The sequence below is a fragment of the Salvelinus sp. IW2-2015 genome, linkage group LG28 (genome assembly GCF_002910315.2).
Source record: "Salvelinus sp. IW2-2015 linkage group LG28, ASM291031v2, whole genome shotgun sequence".
NCBI classification, from domain to species: domain Eukaryota; kingdom Metazoa; phylum Chordata; class Actinopteri; order Salmoniformes; family Salmonidae; genus Salvelinus; species Salvelinus sp. IW2-2015.
In genome coordinates, this window is record NC_036868.1 from 917,036 (window position 1) to 936,138 (window position 19,103).

Genomic DNA, 19,103 nt, shown 5'->3' on the forward strand with positions numbered 1-19,103 from the left:
TGACCTCCTCCCTATAGGCGGTCTCATTATCGTCTGTGATCAGGCCTACCACKGTCAWCAGCAATCTATTTGTTATTGAGACTAGGGTCTCTTTCACAGATGAGCCCTGTATCAACACAGTCAAACAAATATACACAATATACAAAACATATGAAGAAAAACAGAGACATTTATCAACATAGAGGTCTCCAGTCATTACTCTGAACTGACCAAGGGGGACCAGAACATCTAATTTCAGAGAGCTTTCTCTGTTAGTTATTCCACAAAGGTCTCAAAAAAACTTAAAGCAGCTTTACCCAACTCTGTGGAGTTGTGTGTACAGGTGTTTTTGGAGATCCCTGCGTTAACTATGTGTGTACAGGTGTTTTTGGAGATCCCTGCGTTAACTATGTGTGTACAGGTGTTTTTGGAGATCCCTGCGTTAACTATGTGTGTACAGGTGTTTTTGGAGATCCCTGCGTTAACTATGTGTGTACAGGTGTCCCCTCTGGCAAGTATGCAATATTTTTTTCTAGATTTGAACACGATATCCCAGAAACCCCAGCTCTCATTGATGGTCGCTACTGTGATGACTTAGCATCAACATCCAACTCTGAGACTTTGTGGCTGTGTTATCTACTGTAAACCCAGTGTAGCAAATGTTGACTTTGTGGTTGGGGTAACTAGTAACAACCTAATAATGTCAGGAAATTTGAGACTGTGGATGCTGATGCGATAACAGTTACAGACAAGATTGAAGATACACTAAACAAAAATATGAATGCAACATGTAAAGTGTTGGTCGCATGTTACATGAGKTGAAATAAAAGATCCCAAAAATGTTAAATAAAGGTTAAATCATTTATCTCAAATTTTTGGCACAAATTTGTTTACATCCCTGTTAGTGAGCATTTCTCCTTTGCCAAGATAGTCCATCCACCAGACAGGTGTAGCATATCAAAAAGATTGAGCAGCATGATCATTACACAGGTGCACCTTGTGCTGGGGAAAATAAAAGGGCACTCAAATGTACAGTTGTGTGACACACCACAATGCCACAGATGTCTGACGTTTTGAGGGAGCGTGCAATTGGCATGCTGACTGCAGAACATTCAACAGCTCTGGTGCACCTACATTGCAGGGAGACTCCAGCACCTTACAACCCGACTGCTGCCATTTCACCACTGCAATATTCTATTTATTTATTACCGAGTATGTTTACATAACAGGTTAACACTRTCCATGACAACACTGTACTTTATTCTTCATTTTGGATCCCAATTAGGAAAAATACTTKATTTGGTGAAATCTTTCTAAGTCATTTTGTTTTGTGAATTTGTCCTTGGTCTAGGTGATATCAGTTCAGTACTTTATCAAAATGTTTCCCTTACACTGTGCTTTTGTTATTTTGAGGAAAGTTACAGAGACTACCTTCCATTCTTGTTTATCGCCCTAATAAAAACTATTTGACCTGATCTTTGTAATACGGACCGACTTGTTTTCTACTGTATTTTACACCAGGGTAGTCCATTGGTCTTTCTGGATATCTACCCAACTATGCTAATGTGACATGTAAACCGTCAAGAGCATGGATATCCAGYAAAAGAGAACAGTTTAGTAAATCATTCTAAAACCATTCCAAAAGTACAATCATGATGACTATATGCTCGATAAAAGTATTGTTTCTCACAAGTTTATTGTTTCCCATGTTATCCTTCCTARGAGCTTATAATATAAACTCCAACAGGAAAGATACTGTTTACTTTACTTTTTAATCATGTCAGAACGATGTAACAGTGGTTTACAGCATTTTTGTTAGTTTTCATCCTTAAAACACACTCCACTCAAACTTTTTTGTGTTATTTCCAATGAGCTTCACCTGAGTTTCCCTTAGTGGCAGGAATAGCACTGTACTAAGCCCCTTACACCCCTCCCACAAGAAATACATATTGTCCCAAATGTTTCACTAGTGTCATAACGAGGACATAAGTTCTGGTCGTGTTGATGGATTTACACAAAGCCAAACTTTGGGGAAAAGTCAAAGCTTTTTTGTTGTAGTTTCCCCTGACTTATTTCTGGTGGGGTAGAGTTGCACAAATGTTGTAAAGTTACTTAAAATAACTCAAAATGTACTCAATAGCCCCCTCTGCTTTTCTCTAAATACACAGTCATTTGAAATCATCTGGAAAGGAGGTGTAGCCCTACTCACTACACTGGGTTTCTTTTGTTTGACACACTTAATTTGTTCAATGTAATGATTCAGGCGCTGCCAATAAAATCTCTCGTGCCAAGTTTATCACTCATTCTGTACCTACAGTAAGTAGATGGGCCACTTCTGTGTGTAAGTACAGTACTTGTAAATCAGTGTTCTGTACTGACCTGGTACCACAACTTGTGTCCTTTTTTTWATGTTTCCTTTGTGGTAATCCCTCTGGTGAGACATGGAACCTGTTCCACTCATGKAGTAACTGTATGACTTCACAGGACTACTGGGCTCACAGCGCTGCTTACTGCTTCTATGATGTCTAATTCACTGTATCCTTTTCTCTGTCCATTTTCAATTTGGTGTTCTGAAGCTGAGCTTATCTTTCTGATTTTGATCTGTCCATGCTGGGCATACTCACTCCACTCTCTCTCTGTGGTGTGTGCCTTTCTGGAGCTGGGCCCACCTTTCTGCTGGGTTGAGGAGACCCTCCCTCCTCTTTTTTGTCCTGCCGCCGCTCCTGCCTCTCCTCTGGGTTCCCTGTKCACTTGCGACAATGGCGCCGAGTGACTGGGACACGTAGGTAGACTTTTCACAGCAACCTCCGATATTCCTTTGATTTCAGTTGAAGCAGCCATCCCTCGTCCTCTGATTCCATTAAATCTTTATTCTCAGTGTAACGGCTGTTGGTGGAAGAAGGWGTGGACCAAAACGCAGCGTGGTAAGTGTCCATGTTAATATRTATTTTAACTCAGAACACTAAAACAAAATAACAAAAATAGACCAACACGAAACAGTTCTGTTTGGTGCAGACACAGAGACAGAAAACAACTACCCACAAACACAGGTGGGAACAGGCCACCTAAGTATGGTTCTCAATCAGAGACAATGATTGAAAGCTGCCTCTGATTGGGAACCATACCAGGCCAAACACATAGAAGTACAAAACATAGAACAAAACATAGAATGCCCACCCCAACTCACGCCGTGACCAAACCAAAATAGAGACATAAACAAGGAACTAAGGTCAGAACGTGACACTCAGAGTAATTCTCAATCAGTTTGCGCCACAATGCACGATGGCTCCTGTCTTGTACTTCAGAGTAATTCTCAATCAGTTTGCGCCACAATGCACGATGGCTCCTGTCTTGTACTTCAGAGTAATTCTCAATCAGTTTGCGCCACAATGCACGATGGCTCCTGTCTTGTACTTCAGAGTAATTCTCAATCAGTTTGCGCCACAATGCACGATGGCTCCTGTCTTTCACTTCAGAGGAATCTACAGTCGTGGACAAAAGTTCTGAGAATGACACAAATATTAATTTCCACAATGTTTGCTGCTTCAGTGTCTTTAGATATTTTTGTCAGATGTTACTATGGAATACTGAAGTATAATTACAAGCATTTCATAAGTGTCAAAGGCTTTTATTGACAATTACATGAAGTTGATGCAGAGTCAATATTTGCAGTGTTGACCCTTCTTTTTCAAGACCTCTGCAATCTGCCCTGCCATGCTGTCAATTAACCCCTGGGCCACATCCTGACTGATGGCAGCCCATTCTTGCATAATCAATGCTTGGAGTTTGTCAGAATTTGTGGGGTTTTGTTTGTCCACCCGTCTCTTGAGGATTGACCACAAGTTCTCAATGGGATTAAGGTCTGGGGAGTTTCCTTGCCATGGAAGCAAAATATTTGTTTTGTTCCCCGAGCAACTTAGTTATCACTTTTGCCTTATGTCAAGGTGCTCCATCATGCTGGAAAATGCATTGTTCATCACCAAACTGTTCCTGGATGGTTGGGAGAAGTTGCTCTCGGAGGATGGGTTGGTACCATTCTTTATTCATGGCTGTGTTCCTGTCTCTTATACACATCTAGATGTGTATAAGAGACAGTCTTGACACCAGGCCATCCTCCAAAAGTCTTCGCCTCACTGTGCATGCAGATGCACTCACACCTGCCTGCTGCCTTTCCGGAGCAAGCTACTGGTGGTGCCCCAATCCCGCAGCTGAATCAACTTTAGGAGACGGTCCTGGCGCTTGCTGGACTTTCTTGGGCGCCCTGAAGCCTTCTTCACAACAATTGAACCGCTCTCCTTGAAGTTCTAGATGATCCGATAAATGGTCGATTTAGGTGCAATCTTACTGGCAGCAATATCCTTGCCTGTGAAGCCCTTTTTGTGCAAAGCAATGATGACGGCACGTGTTTCCTTGCAGTTAACCATGATTGACAGAGGAAGAACAACGATTCCAAGCACCACCCTCCTTTTGAAGCTTCCAGTCGGTTATTCGAACTCAATCAGCATGACAGAGTGATCTCCAGCCTTGTCCTCGTCAACACTCACACCTGTGTTAATGAGAGAATCACTGACATGGTGTCAGCTGGTCCTTTTGTGGCAGMGCTGAAATGCAGTGGAAATGTTTTTGGGGGGGATTCAGTTCATTTGCAAGGCAAAGAGGGACTTTGCAATTATTTGCAGCTCATCTGATCACTCTTCATAACATTCTGGAGTATATGCAAATTGCCATCATACAAACTGAGGCAGCAGACTGTGAAAATTTATATTTGTGTCATTCTCAAAACTTTTGGCTACGACTGTACACCTATTCCACCATGTACACACAGGTGCCGTAAATTGTCCTCAGTTAAAGTCCATAAACTCTGTTCGATTTCATCCAACAACGTTTCCCTCTCAACTCATATTGTCCTTCTCACGTGGCAACAACGACAAAGCAGGCAATGGAGAAAAAAAACTCAAATCTGTCTGCTGGTTTGCCCGTTAACATTAGCTAGCTAGCTACTCTCCCAGTGTCTCTTACTCGTTGTCTGTTCAAGGAATATGGGCCGGTGCTCACATCGAAATAAATCTCAGCGGTGCCACCACATTTTTTTTACCGTTTCTATGAGCTTATAATATAAACTCCAAAGCGAAAGATACTGTTTACTTGACTTTTTAATCATGTCAATATGATGTAACAGCAGTTTACAGTATTTTTGTTCGTTTTGTTCCTCTAACAGACTTATTTCCCATGGACTTCACCCGAGTGCCCCCTATGGCTAGAAAACCACTGTATTAAGTCCCTTACACCCACACAAACTTCCCTTATCTATATGATTTACATGTTTGGCTGTATGACCACCTCTTTCAACAACAATTCTGAGTACTCTGTAGGCTCACAATTCCCAGGAACCACCAGTCTGACAACAAGGAAKGCTCCAGTTCAAAGGTGTGCTTACTGCACCCTGTGTTGCGTGGCCACGTCTCCTCGAAGTTGTAGTATCTCAGCCATTGTTGGTGGTGGCACTTCAGCATACAATGACATTCTAGATGATTCTGTGTCCAACTTTGTGGCAACAGTTTGGGGAAGGCCGTTTCCTGTTTCAGCGTGCACAAAGTGAGGTCCATACAGAAATGGTTTGTTGAGATCGGTGTGGAAGAACTTGACTGGCCTGCACAGAGCCCTGACCTCAACCCCATCGATCACCTTTGGGATGAATTGGAACGCCCAGAAGAAAGCCTTGCCGTTATAGCAGCAAAGGGGGGGACCAACTCCACATTAATGSCCATGATTTTGGAATGAGATATTCGARGAGTAGGTGTSCACATGTATGTACAGGCTACAACAACAACACCAACCAACCAAGAGATTAGGAGAGGTCAAAGAAGGCCTTTTCTAATTATACTGAACAAATATATAAACGCAACATGCAACAATTTCAACGATTTTACTGAGTTACAGTTCATATAAGGAAATCTGTCAATTGAAATAAATTCATTAGGCCCTAATCTATGGATTTCACATGACTGGGAAGTGGCGCAGCCATGGGTGGGCCTGGGAGGGGCATAGGCCCACCCAGCTGGGAGCAAGGTCCACCCACTGGGGAGCCAGGCCCCGCCAATCAGAATTTGTTTTTCCTCACAAAAGGGCTATATTACAGACAGAAATACTCCTCAATTTCATCTGCAGGTGAAGTGGTCCTGGGACGGCATGGTTGGCATGGTTACTCGTGGCCAGTGGTTGTGACTGCCAAATTCTCTAAAATGACGTTGGAGGCAGTTTATGGTAGAGAAATCAACATCAATTCTCTGGCCACAGCTCTGGTGGACATTCCTGCAGTCAGCATGCCAAATGGACGCTCCCTCAAAACTTCAGACACCTGTGGCATTGTGTCGTGTGACAAAACTGCACATTTTAGAGTGGCCTTTTATTTCCCCCCCAGCACAAGGTGCACCTGTGTAATGATCATGGTGTTTAATCAGCTTCTTGATATGCCACACCTGTCAGGTGGATGYATTATCATGGCAAAGGAGAAATGATCACTAACAGGGATGTAAACAAATGTGTGCACAACATTTTAGAGGAATAAGCTTTCTCTGCGTATAGGATCTTTTATTTCACCTCATGAATCCTGGGACRAACATTTTACATGCTGTGTTTACATTGTTGTTCATTATACATCAATAGGGCATCCTCCGTTCCGTTAGCTTTGTTTAAGCTGACAGGTAAACACAGATGTGCTCACGCCAGWATTATAGTATTGTAGTCAGTTGAATGATGCAAAACAACATCAACCATTATGGAACTACTGATGTGTATACACTGTATTCTACTGTATTTTAGTCAATATCACTCCTACATTGCTTGTCCTAACATTTATATATTTTTTAATTCCTTTAAATTTAAATGTGTGTTTATTGTTGTGAATTGTTAGATACTACTGCACTGTTGTAGCTAGGKACACAYGCATTTTGCTACACCCGCAATAACAAATCTGCTAAATATGTGTATGTGACCAATAAAATTTGATTTGATGTTAAGGTAGGATTGCATTCAGTCATATGCATAGTTCATCTGTTTGGCCATTTAGTTGGACATGCTATTCCAGGCGAGCACATTTGGTTCCTTGGAAGTTGTGGGAACGTATGTTTTTGTTTCCCATTGGTTCTGGYAACGAAGCCATACGTTTCCCAGTGGAGGCTTCTGAGGGGGGGGACGACTCAAAAGAATGTCAGGAACGGAGTGAKTGGAATGGCATRAAACACATGGAAAGCAGATCTTTTCACGTCAGATCTTTTTCAGAGCTGATTTGATTGGTCAAAAGACCAATTAGTAAAAAAATATCACAATTGGGATGACATGTAAATTCATGTGATTATGCATTAATCATGCAAACACATTTTTTTTTTAAATGCGGCATGACGTCAATGAGATTCAAAGCTATGATCATCTGATCTCTAGCCATGGAATTAGTCCAATGGGCCACCAGATTGGCGTTACAATGCCATGTTTTTTTTAAACTCATAAAGCCGTTCATTTTAGTCTATTCAAACAGACCCTATTTCAAAGGAAACAAGCACTCATTAAGATGAAGTGTGGCCAATTAGCGGGCGTGGCCAACACAACGTGACCACTTAACAAMAAAGAGGATAGAGAGTGTTTTGTTTATGCTGAGAACGGAATGTATGTTTTTAAATAATATTCTTAGAACGTTACTTATGTTTTCTTGTGGTTTTTATGGAAAGTGTTCTTAATGTTCTGAGAACATAACTTTAAATAGAACCATGAGGAAACCTGCAGAAAACGTCATGCTGAAGGACTGAAATTCCCACAGAAGAACGTTGTTTCTTAATTAACGTTCTCTGAACATTCTGAGAATTCTATTATTATTTTATTACATAGAATTAGGCTTAATGATTATTTTTAGGTCAAATGCAACCATTTTTATCTCAATGTCAAATAATTTCTGGCTAACAATTAAGTACCTTACTTTGATTGTTGTCAATAACTTCTTAGCTAAATGCAATTTCTCTTGCAATAAWTTTTTCAATTTGCCAATTTAAAACTTGCACAAGACAGTTCACAGAATTGCCAATTTAAAGAAATGTTTCCAATGTATTCATTACTACATTTAGCTAACATTAGATAGTTATTCCAGAGATTCTTACCTTTGCCTCAAGTCTCATCCAGCTCACCATGGTATTTGTAGTTAGCAGCTAATTAGCATTTCATTTTTTTGCCTGTAAATATTGGCAAACATATTGATAAAAGTCACCTTGTACTTGAGAGATTCACACAGTTATCAAGCCGACACAAAACACAGTCCTTGTTTTAAGTGTTCTAAAACCCCCTATGAAAAAAATGAATGGTGGGAAAACGATTGGAACCATTTCCTTGTTTGACTGCTAGGTTTTATGGGTATTTTGACTCTCATACTGATACTGTGGTAATCTATGGAAGGGATGTGTAACCTGAAAACTAGCTGTTATTGGCAGAGAGGGGGACAAACTGTCTTTGTTATTGGCTTATTAACTTTTTACAAAAACCCCACCCAGCCAAACAAGCTGAAATGTCAGGCTGCCTTTTAAAACAGCTCTTAAYCCAAAAGTGCATTATCATAATTTCACAGTATTATTCCAACCTTGTGGATATATATAAAACATAGGAAAATCACGTTTTTGACTCCACTGCCCSTTTAAAATGTAATCTCAAACGAGCCACACAAAATCACTAACTGGAATATGAAATCAATAAGATACTTAATATCATCATCGAGAACAACATCTCCCCTGAAATAACCTGACATTTTAGCCTAGGTATGTATAGGTTACCTGAAGCRGATTTGACCATTATGAACACGTTTGACATTGCTACCTGAGCAAGGCAGTGTTGGTTGTTCACTAAGGTAAAGAAAGTTTCAGGTTGGATATTCAAAGGATTTTCACGCTTTCAAACCTCAATAGCTTTCAAACCTCTTGAGCCACAGACTCCAAATAAGTGTCATGATGTTGGAAAAATTGCACAGGTCTTATTTTCACGATTTGGACATTAATTTGCTTTCAAAAGCTAATAAACATGTGGAAATGTGAGCAGCATTTTGTATTCCAAGTTGAATTAGTTAGGGAGCGTAAACAAAGTACCAACTTTTTTTACATTCAAATTTCAATAGCTCCTTGGTCATGTGACCTACTGGACTCAAACAAGGTTCAGAATGTCCACTGACTACCCTTCTATATTGCACACCCTCTAGTGTGTCCTTTTTCATCTCACACGATTTTACAATAATTTTGTAAACTTTAGCATTTTAATAAATTCTTGGTCATGTGACCTACTGGACTCAAACAAGATTCAGAATGTCCACTGACTACCCTTCTATATTGCACACCCTTTAGTTTGTCCATTTTCATCTCAGCCTTTAGTGTGTCCATTTTCATCTCACATGATTTTACATACATTTTGTAAACTTTATAATTTCAATAGCTCCTTGGTCATGTGATCTACTGACCTCAAACAAGGTTCAGAATGTACAATCGGTGGGCCTACACATTGCACACCCTCTAGTTTGTCCATTTACATCTCGTCGAAGGTCGAATGAAACCCTGGTCTGACTGAGAGTGACTACAGGGGAGGTATGGGAAGACGGCAAAGTCAGATCCATAACTTCAGGATAAATAGTACCATAGCCCTTGGAGGGCTCTTCCAACCCTTACTCTGTGTGTTACCTGTTTGAGGGAGTCTCTCCAACGGCTAGGAGACAAACTGTCTCTAGCATGTTAGTACAGGGGGGTAAGGGAGACAACGAGGTAGCCCTCTAGCAGGGCTCTTCCAATCCCTCCCTGTATGTCACCTGTGTTCAGGTGTCGCTAATGATACAAACCAAACGGGAGTTACCTGCAGATGGTGATGGCTGTTGATCGTTTACGGAAGGTGGTAGTCGGTTCTGGAATATGGAGCTTTCAGTCAAGCATGAAAATGTGAGGGCGGTTCCACCAGACTCAATGATTTGCTGCGGGGCTCTTGTAAACCTGACCTTAACAGGAAGCCAATCTGAGAATGATGGCTCAAAGTCCTGGGAGACAGCTGATGAAGGTGTACTACTGGCATCAGTCTGATCACAGAGCGGCTGTGGTGAAACGTATAAACACGCGTCCCCCGTATACTTAGCTAACTCTAAACCGCAAAGGTTTGAATCGAATGCTGGCTTCGGCTCGACCCGCTAACAGTGGAGCACTAAATGGAGATGGAATGTGGTTAGCGGTTGTGGATACTGCCAGGTCTCAGGTCCGCCTGGGTGCGGGACTCTACACATTCTATGTGGGAGCTCTCCTCCACGCTCCTTGGAGCATGTAGTGGAGATGGCATGTGCCTTACCATTAGCTGACACTACCAGGCCTCAGGCTTGCCTGAGTGTGGGACACCACACATTGTAGGTGGTGATGGAATCCTCCACGCTCACTAGACTCGAGGCGGAGACTAAACCCATTGGCCCTGCAGTGATAGGGCATTGCATGGATCTGGATCATGCCCTACGAAGTGGGGAGAGGTATCTCCAGCTTGTCTGGGGAGGGAGGCCTATATCTGATGTGGGTAGTACCATCCACGCCCATTGATTTGCTGCGGACCCATAAAATGGATGGAAGAAGCCTAGGTTCCCACTGGGCACGGATCACTGAATGTCAACTTGATGAAATTCAAAGGAGCGTACCCACCTGTAGTAATCCTGCTCAGTACGAGAGGAACCGCAGGTTCAGACATTTGGTGTATGTGCTTGGTTGAAGAGCCAATGGTGCGAAGCTACCATCTGTGGGATTATGACTGAACGCCTCTAAGTCAGAATCCCCCCTAAACGTAACAATACCATAGTGCAGCAGATCTTCGGTTGGCCCGGGATAGCCTGCCTCTTTTGGCAGGTGAGTAGAGCAGTTCGTGACGGGGTTTGGGGTGCGGCCAGATGAGTTGCCGCCCCTCTCCTGATGCGCACRGCATGTTTGTGGGGAACCTGGTGCTAAATCACTCATAGACGACCTGATTCTGAGTCAAGGTTTCGTACGTAGCAGAGCAGCTCACTCGCTGCGATCTATTGAAAGTCAGCCCTCGATCCAAGCTTTTGTCGGGACGGAAGGTGTCTTCCTCCACCATCCTCCTTCTTTACTTACGGGTTACCAGGTGCACGCAGAATGGGCCAGAGGCCAGACACAGAGTGTGAGAGAGCCCAGGCAGGCGGGAAGGCATAAGACATTGACATTGGGCTCTGGATAGGTAGGGGCCTAGGTGGTTGCAATATAGAAGCGTAGTCAGTGTACATTCTGAACCTTGTTTGAGGGAGCTATTGAAATTATAAAGTTGACAAAATGTATGTAAAATCGTGTGAGATGAAAATTGACAAACTAAAGGGTGTGCAATATATAAGACTTGTCAGTGGATATTCTGACAGCAGTTTAAGGGTTTTAGGTCACATGAACAGAGAGCTCTTGAAAATCAAAACAATGAAAAACAGAAACATTTATGTAAAATCACCWGAGATGAAATGGACTAACTAAAGGGTGTGCAATATATAGTGCTCGTGAGTGGATGTTCTGTAAGTAGTTTGAGGGTTGTAGGACACATGACCAAGGAGCTATTGAAATTAGAATCACTGAAAAACATAGATAATTTATGTAAAATCGTGTGAGATGAAAATGGACAAACAAAAGGTTGTGCTACATYTAAGGCTRCTCAGTGGATATTCTGAAAGTAGGTTGAGGGTTGTAGGTCATAAGACTAAGGAGCTATTGACATTTGAAACTTTTACAAATTCATGTAAAATCTCATGAGATGCAAATGTACAAACTAAAGAGTGTTTAACGTGTAGGCCCACTGAGTGTACATTCTGAACCATGTTTGAGTGTGTGTGGGTGACATGACCAAGGTGCTATTGAATTTCAAACATTTCAATAAATCATTTAAAATAGTGTGAAGTGTAAATCGACAGTTTTGAAAGTTTTAGGAGTAATGGTAAAGAGCTGACATTTGAAAAAAAAAATAAAATGTGATTTGTCACTGTGTTGATGGTCGTAAGGAAAAACTACAGCCGAATATCCAACCTGAATCTGTCTTTACCACGGTTTTTTGTTGTTCTGTGTGTGGAGACATTCAGGCTTACAAGGAGCATATCACTATGCATTCCAGGGCGGATAAATGTACTGTAGTCACTGGATACCATACAATTATCTCCAACTACTGTCAATCGTGAGAGCGTTCAAGAAAAGCACCAGGTTTTATTTTTTTGTACCTTTGTTTCTCCCCAATTTCGTGGTATCTAATTGGTAGTTAGTCTRGTACCATCGCTACAACTCTCGTACGGACTTGGGAGAGGCCATGACGCACTTACAAGAACAAGTGCGCGATCAGAGGTCTCGGCTGTTAAATTGCGCTGTCGCTATATGCAATTGCATATTCCCTCTCCGATAGAATTAATAGAAAAAAGTAGCAAAGCCGCTTAATTCTGAACACCAGAATTAGCTTCGGTGTGTTCGTTCCTGGTCGAAAAAAAACTGTTTGTGTTTTCCCCAAAGAAAAACGTCATAGGTAGGATATATATATATATATATTTTACTCGTTGAAATACGTAAATGCATAATTTGTGTCATTGTTTTAATGCATCGAATGTGCTTTGTATTTAGTACATATATGATGACAATGGCTAGACATTTGGAATTGAGGTTGAAATAAGTATTTTAGACAATATCTCGAGAAAGCGCATCTACCCTAGAGAGTTGTAGATGTCAGTGATTTTGTTTCCAAAATGTTGGATGATTAAATCAAACTGACATGTCAAATATTTCATCCTGGTTAAAACAGACTCAATCTAGTGTGAACAAGAGTTGTATTTAACGTTTGCCATAGCAGTTTACATCGACAATGACCATGCAGCCTGTCCAATTTGCAAGGTATTGTATGGAGGTGAGGACTACGCAGTCGAGGGTTTCAACCACAGCCTACATTTGAATGCATGCATTTTAAATAAAGCATTCCGTTTATATGTTGTAGATTTTTGATATTCAAGAGAAAATAACAGTTGCTAGATTTGGACACCGAGGGTAGGTTGGGTGTATCCTATCTCGATGGGCAACAGACTGCTCAGATGTCATGTGAATAGGGCAAATGTGAATGAGGTATAAGGCTATTTTACCTGGGTTATCAACCCCAGGTTTGAATGACATCGACCCACTGGTAAAATCCACTTGGAGTTTCCTTGTCCCGCAAGTTTGGCGTACATCCTCTGGAGTGAGGCACCAGGCCCATGTGTGGTTGTTATGCTGGCCAGGTCAGGGTACTCCTGCTCCGCAGAGTAGTCATTTCAGCTTGTTGTGGGTGTTACCGAAAAGGCTTTGATTTCTTTCACCTGTGAGGCAAGGATGAAACAATGTAATGTTAGTGGACGGAAATACAGCAAATCAAATACCTTACATAGTTTAATAGGGAAAAGGTAGAAATACTTTTTTATACTTCATGAATTGTGCGCAGTGGTAGGCTATTTAGGTGTCACAGTTATTTTCTCCGCACCTCTCCTCGGCCCCTACCTGGGCTCGAACCAGGGACCCTCTGCACACATCTCCAGCCACCACGAAGCATCGGTGACCCCATCGCCACCACAAAAGGCAGCGGCCCTTGCCAGAGCAAGGGAGACAACTACTCAAGTCTCAGAGCGAGTGAACGTCACCAATGTTGAAACGCTATGTAGCGCGCACCACCGCTAACTAGCTAGCCATTTCACATTGGTTACATAGGCACCCCCAGTTTTAAAGAAATAGCCAAAAATTACAGCATTTGCATCCCCATTCCTTCAAGCCCTCATGTCCACCAGATGCATGCAAAAACTCATTCATTCATTGTCATTGGAGCAGTCTGCAATTGCGTCCGTTGGGATGCTGCGTTCTGTGTTACCGCATGCACATGTTCAACTTGTGCGTTGCTTACTTGTGGGGATACAAACAGTAGTACACCACAGAGGAATCCAACTAGCTAGATGAGTAGTTGAAAAAAGCGAAAGCTTTTCATTTGAATATTTATTCACAGTTTGCAGAGGATGATTGTAGAGGAAGTGGCACAAATGAGAGACAACCACATTCAAGGGGCAGAGAAGTGGGAGAAGCAGTATGGATGAGCGCAGCAGCTACAAACCATAGGCCATAGCGGTTAGCCATATCATTTATTTTAATAGCCATTCGTTTAAGGTGAGGCAGAAGCTTGTTCTTCAGTATTCGGTCCATTGTAGAATGAAAGATAACTTGTCATCCACCAGCAGAGTTGGCGTAGGTTACTTCTAAATGTAATCCATTAAGTTACTAGTAACGGTCCAACATTGTAATTTGCTTACTTTTAGATTACTTTCCCCTTAAGAGGCGTTTAGAAGAATACTAAAACCGTATGTTACCATGAAGGGACATCTATTGCAGGATAATCAGGTTAAAGGTTTACAAGCTGGCCATAATATGGATCGTTAAATTTTACTTATGGGTTGGTTATGTAGGCTTCTTCTAACTCATCGCTTTCTACTAAAATATTATAAATACATTATAATTTAGATCTTTACATTAAAAAACAAAGTCTATCAGCAATACCAGACCATTCCAATAAATGTTATAACCCTTGATCTTCAAGAATGAGGACTTGGAGATATGGAAGTATTAGATTTAGCCAAATTGTTTTACCTGAGCATACCCCAAAACTAAGGACTTATTCAGCAGCCCTACTTCTGTGTTATGATTTGTTGTCATGTGAGGACTGATGGGCTCATTTGATTCGATTTGAAAAATAAATGCTGTGCTCATGGAATGGCATGCTTGAGCCACTACTGAAAGTGCTATTTTACATGTGAACAATGAATGTCACATGCTGCATTTTCTATCGGCCTATTGTTCACGTGTGCACCCTCTCCAAGCCTCTTGGTCAACCAGGTGCTCGTTATGACGCACACCTTGTCACCATCTTTACGCGTCATCAGACTCATTTGGATTTCCATCACCTCCCTTAGTATATTGTCTTCCCTTGGTTCCTTATACAAGCCTTTATTATTGCTTGTCTGTGTGCTGTTAGTGTTTCATTGCTTTGTTTATGTTCCGTTTATGTTATTAAAACACTCACTCCCTGAAACTTGCTGACCGACTCTCAGCGCACTCGTTGACAGAATAACGCCTCACCTTAGGAGAAGCATCAGGGAGTGTATCGACAGGCTCCCCCAGTGCCTCAATCGGTCTTGTCACGGTTCCTGCCGGAAACCAGCCAGCGACAGGTTCCTGCGCATAGCAGGGGTGACCGGTCCGTCCTTGATTCCCCGGGATCGTCTCCTTTGCGTGCGTCCCTGCGGCTGGAACCGAACGTGCCGGTAGGGGTACATTATGTAGTGCTACTCTGCGGCGCTCTAGATCGCCATCTCACTGCGTGTCAGCCGGTTTGACTGGTTTCCTGCACTCTCAGAGGTGACCGGTCGGCTCCTGATCTCCGGGATCGTCATTTGGTCGGCGTACGCGGCACAAGCCGCGCGTCGAGGAGGGATACTGTCACGTGTGCTCCCTCTCGCCTCAAGTCACCAGGCTGCTCGTTGTGGCGCACACCTGTCACCATCGTTCACACAACTGCGTGTCATCAGGACTCACCTGGACTACTCGCCTCCCTGGTTCCTTCCCCAGGCATTATTGTTTCTGTTTCATGTCTGTGTGCTGTTAGTGTTTTTCTGTTTTGTATTATGTTCCGTTTAGCTTATTAAAACACTCACTCCCTGAACCTGCTTCCCGACCCTCCGTGCACTCGTTAAACCTATTGTTTATTTTTTGTTGGTGATACTTTGATATTCTTTGATAATATGCAGCTGTTTAAAGGGCAAAATCTACAGATGAAACAAACAAACGTTCACCCCGCCTCTTTTGGTAAAAAGCTGAGTTGGGGCTGGAGAAATGTAAACACTATCAATTAATAGATAAAGCTATGGAGCCAAGGATGACCATCCATGATATCAACATTTTCGTTTTAACATGTTATGACGCTATACAGTGTTGTTTACAAACATTGGACAAAAACAAGCTTATTTTGGGTTCTCATGTAGTGTGGACAGTTGAAGTACGCTCAGTCAGGCATTCTCTAAGGTATATTCAATGGATATTTATATATACAGAACCAGTCAAATGTTTGGACAACCTACTCCTAAAGGTTTTTTTTTTTTTTTACTATTTTCTACATTGGTGAATAATAGTGAGAAAACTATCATAACACATTGGAATCATGTATTAAGCACAAGTGTTAAAAGAATCTAAATATATTTAGATTCTTTAAAGCCTTGACAGCTTTGCACACGCTTGATATTCTCTCAACCAGCTTCACTGGAATGCTTTTTCCAACAGTCTTGAGGGAGTTCCACATAAGCTGAGCACCTGTTGGCTCTTTTCCTTCACACTTGTGTCCAATCATCCCAACCATCTCAATTGGGTTGAGGTCAGGTGATTGTGGAGGCCAGGTGATCTGATGCAGCACTCCATAACTCAAGGTCAAATAGCCCTTACAGCCTGGAGGTGTGTTGAAGTCATTGTCCTGTTTAAAAAACAAATTATACTCCCACTAAGCGCAAACCAGAAACGAGATGGTTATCGTGCATAATGCTGGGTAGGCATGCTGGGTAAGTGTTCTTGAATCTAAATAAATCACTGACAGTGACACCAGCAAAGCACCACCCACACCATTACACCTCATCCTCCATGCTTCACTGGTGAACCATATATACGGATTATCATCATTCACTACTCTGCGTCTCACAAAGACACGCGGTTGGAACCAAAAATCTCAATATTGGACTCATCAGACCAAAGGACAAGATTTCCACCGGTCTAATGTCAGTGCTCGTGTTTCCCTGGCCCAAGCAAGTCTCTTATTATTGCGTGTCCTAGTAGTGGTTCTTTGCAGCAATGTTCAACATGAAGGCCTGATTCACGTCTCCTCTGAAACAATTGATGAGATGTGTCTGTTACATGAACCTGTGAAGCATTTATTTGGGCTGCATCTGAGGTGCAGATCAACTCTTAATGAACTTATCTCTGCAGCAGAAGGTAAATCTTGGTTTTCCTTTCCTGTGGCGTCCTCATTGAGGGCCAGTTCATCACAGCGCTTGATAGTTTTTGCGACTGGCACTTGAGAAACTTTCCAAGTTCTTAAAAAAAATGTCCGCATTGGACTGACCTTCATGTCTTAAGAGTAATGATGGACTGTATATTTTTTTTGCTTATTTGACCTGTTCTTTGCATAATATGAATTTGAGCCCTATTTGGCAAAAAGACCATCTTCTGTATACCACCCACTGACCATTGTCACCAACACACTGATTTGGCTCAAACACATTTGAGGGAAATAAATCCACAACTTGACATTTAAACAACCAAGGCGCACCGTCTCTAAATTTGACACATGCAGGTTAGGAACTACCTCATGGAAGCTGAGATTGAAGAAATGCCAAGAGTGATAGAGAAGCAGTCTACAAGAAAGGGGTAGGCTACATTTGAAGAATCTAAAATATTATTTTGATTCTTTAACACTTTTTGGTTCTACATGATTCCATATGCTGTTGATTTTCATTAGTTTTGATGGCTTCACTATTACTCTACAGACGGAGAAAATAGAAAAAATAAAGAAAAACCCATGGAATGAGTAGGGTGGTCCAAACTGTTTGGACTGGTACTGTATTGTATTAAAATTTTATTATGTCCTAAATGGAATGCGCAACTACAGCTCTTAAGTCTTATCAAAAGTTGTGTGTTAATGGACTTCCCGAACGGAAAACAATTGGTGAGTCTGTCTGTACGAGGTTCATCCACCAGTAGGGCCAAGCCATCTGGTGGACACGCCCACAGCCAGATACAGCACCCATTCCGAGAATGGACACCACACACATCCAACACACCACGCCATCCGAGATAAGATACCCAGGCCAACCGGTACACTAGCCGCCGAGATGAGATAACCCACGCCCATCCGAGATGGGAAACCCAGCCACCAAAATACACCAGCCCATGTCCGAGATAAGATACAGCCCACACGCATCTGAGATAAGATACACCCAACGAATAGATCACAACCATCAGATGGAACCACGAGTCATCGTGGGACACACCACACCCATACCGAGATAAGATACAGCCACAGACCCATTGCCGAAGATAAGAACCACCCACACCATCCGAAATGGATCACACCCACACCCATCCGAGATAGGAACACCCACGCCATCGCGAGATGAACACAGCGCATCCGAGATAAGATACACCCACGCCCATCGAGATTGGATACAACCCACGCCCATCCGAGATAAGATACACCCACGCCCCATCCGAGATAAGATACACCCACACCCATCCAGATAGAGATACACTCCACACCCATCCGAGATAGGATTACACAGCCCACACCCATCCGAGATAGGATACACCCACGGGCCCATCGAGATAGGATACACCCACGCCCATCGAGATGGAGATTACACCAACACCCATCCGAGATAGGATACACCCACGCCCATCGGAGATAGATACAGCCACGCCCCATCCGAGATGGGATACACCCACACCCATCGAGATAGGGATACACCCACGCCCATCCGAGATAAGATACACCCACGCCCATCCGAAATGGGAAACACCACGACCCATCCGAGATGGGATATCACCCACGCCCATCGAGATGAGGATACATCCCACGCCCATCGAAGATGGATACACCCACGCCCATCGAGATGGGGATCACACCAACCCCATCTAGATAGGATACAGCCACACCATCGAGATAGGATACAAGCCACACCCATCGAGATAGGATAAAGGCCACACCCATCGAGATAGGACACACACACACCCATCGAAGTAGATTACAGCCACACCCATCGAGATAGAATACAGCCACACCCATCGAGATAGGATACAGCCCACCATCGAGCATAGGATACAGCCACACCCATCGAGATAGGACACACGCCACACCCATCTAGATAGGATACAGCCACACCCATCGAGGATAGATACAGCCACACCCATCGAGATAGGATACACCACCACCCATCGAGATAGGATACACCCAACCCTCGAGCATAGGACACACCCAACCCATCCGAGATGGATACAGCCACA

The 19,103-nt window shown here is 42.7% G+C and overlaps 1 pseudogene; it reads left to right on the forward strand.

Annotated features, from left to right (window-relative positions):
- The first annotated feature begins 12,318 nt into the window (after positions 1–12,318).
- LOC111954053 (tumor necrosis factor alpha-induced protein 2-like) overlaps positions 12,319–19,103 on the forward strand; it is a 44,545-nt pseudogene continuing 37,760 nt past the window's right edge.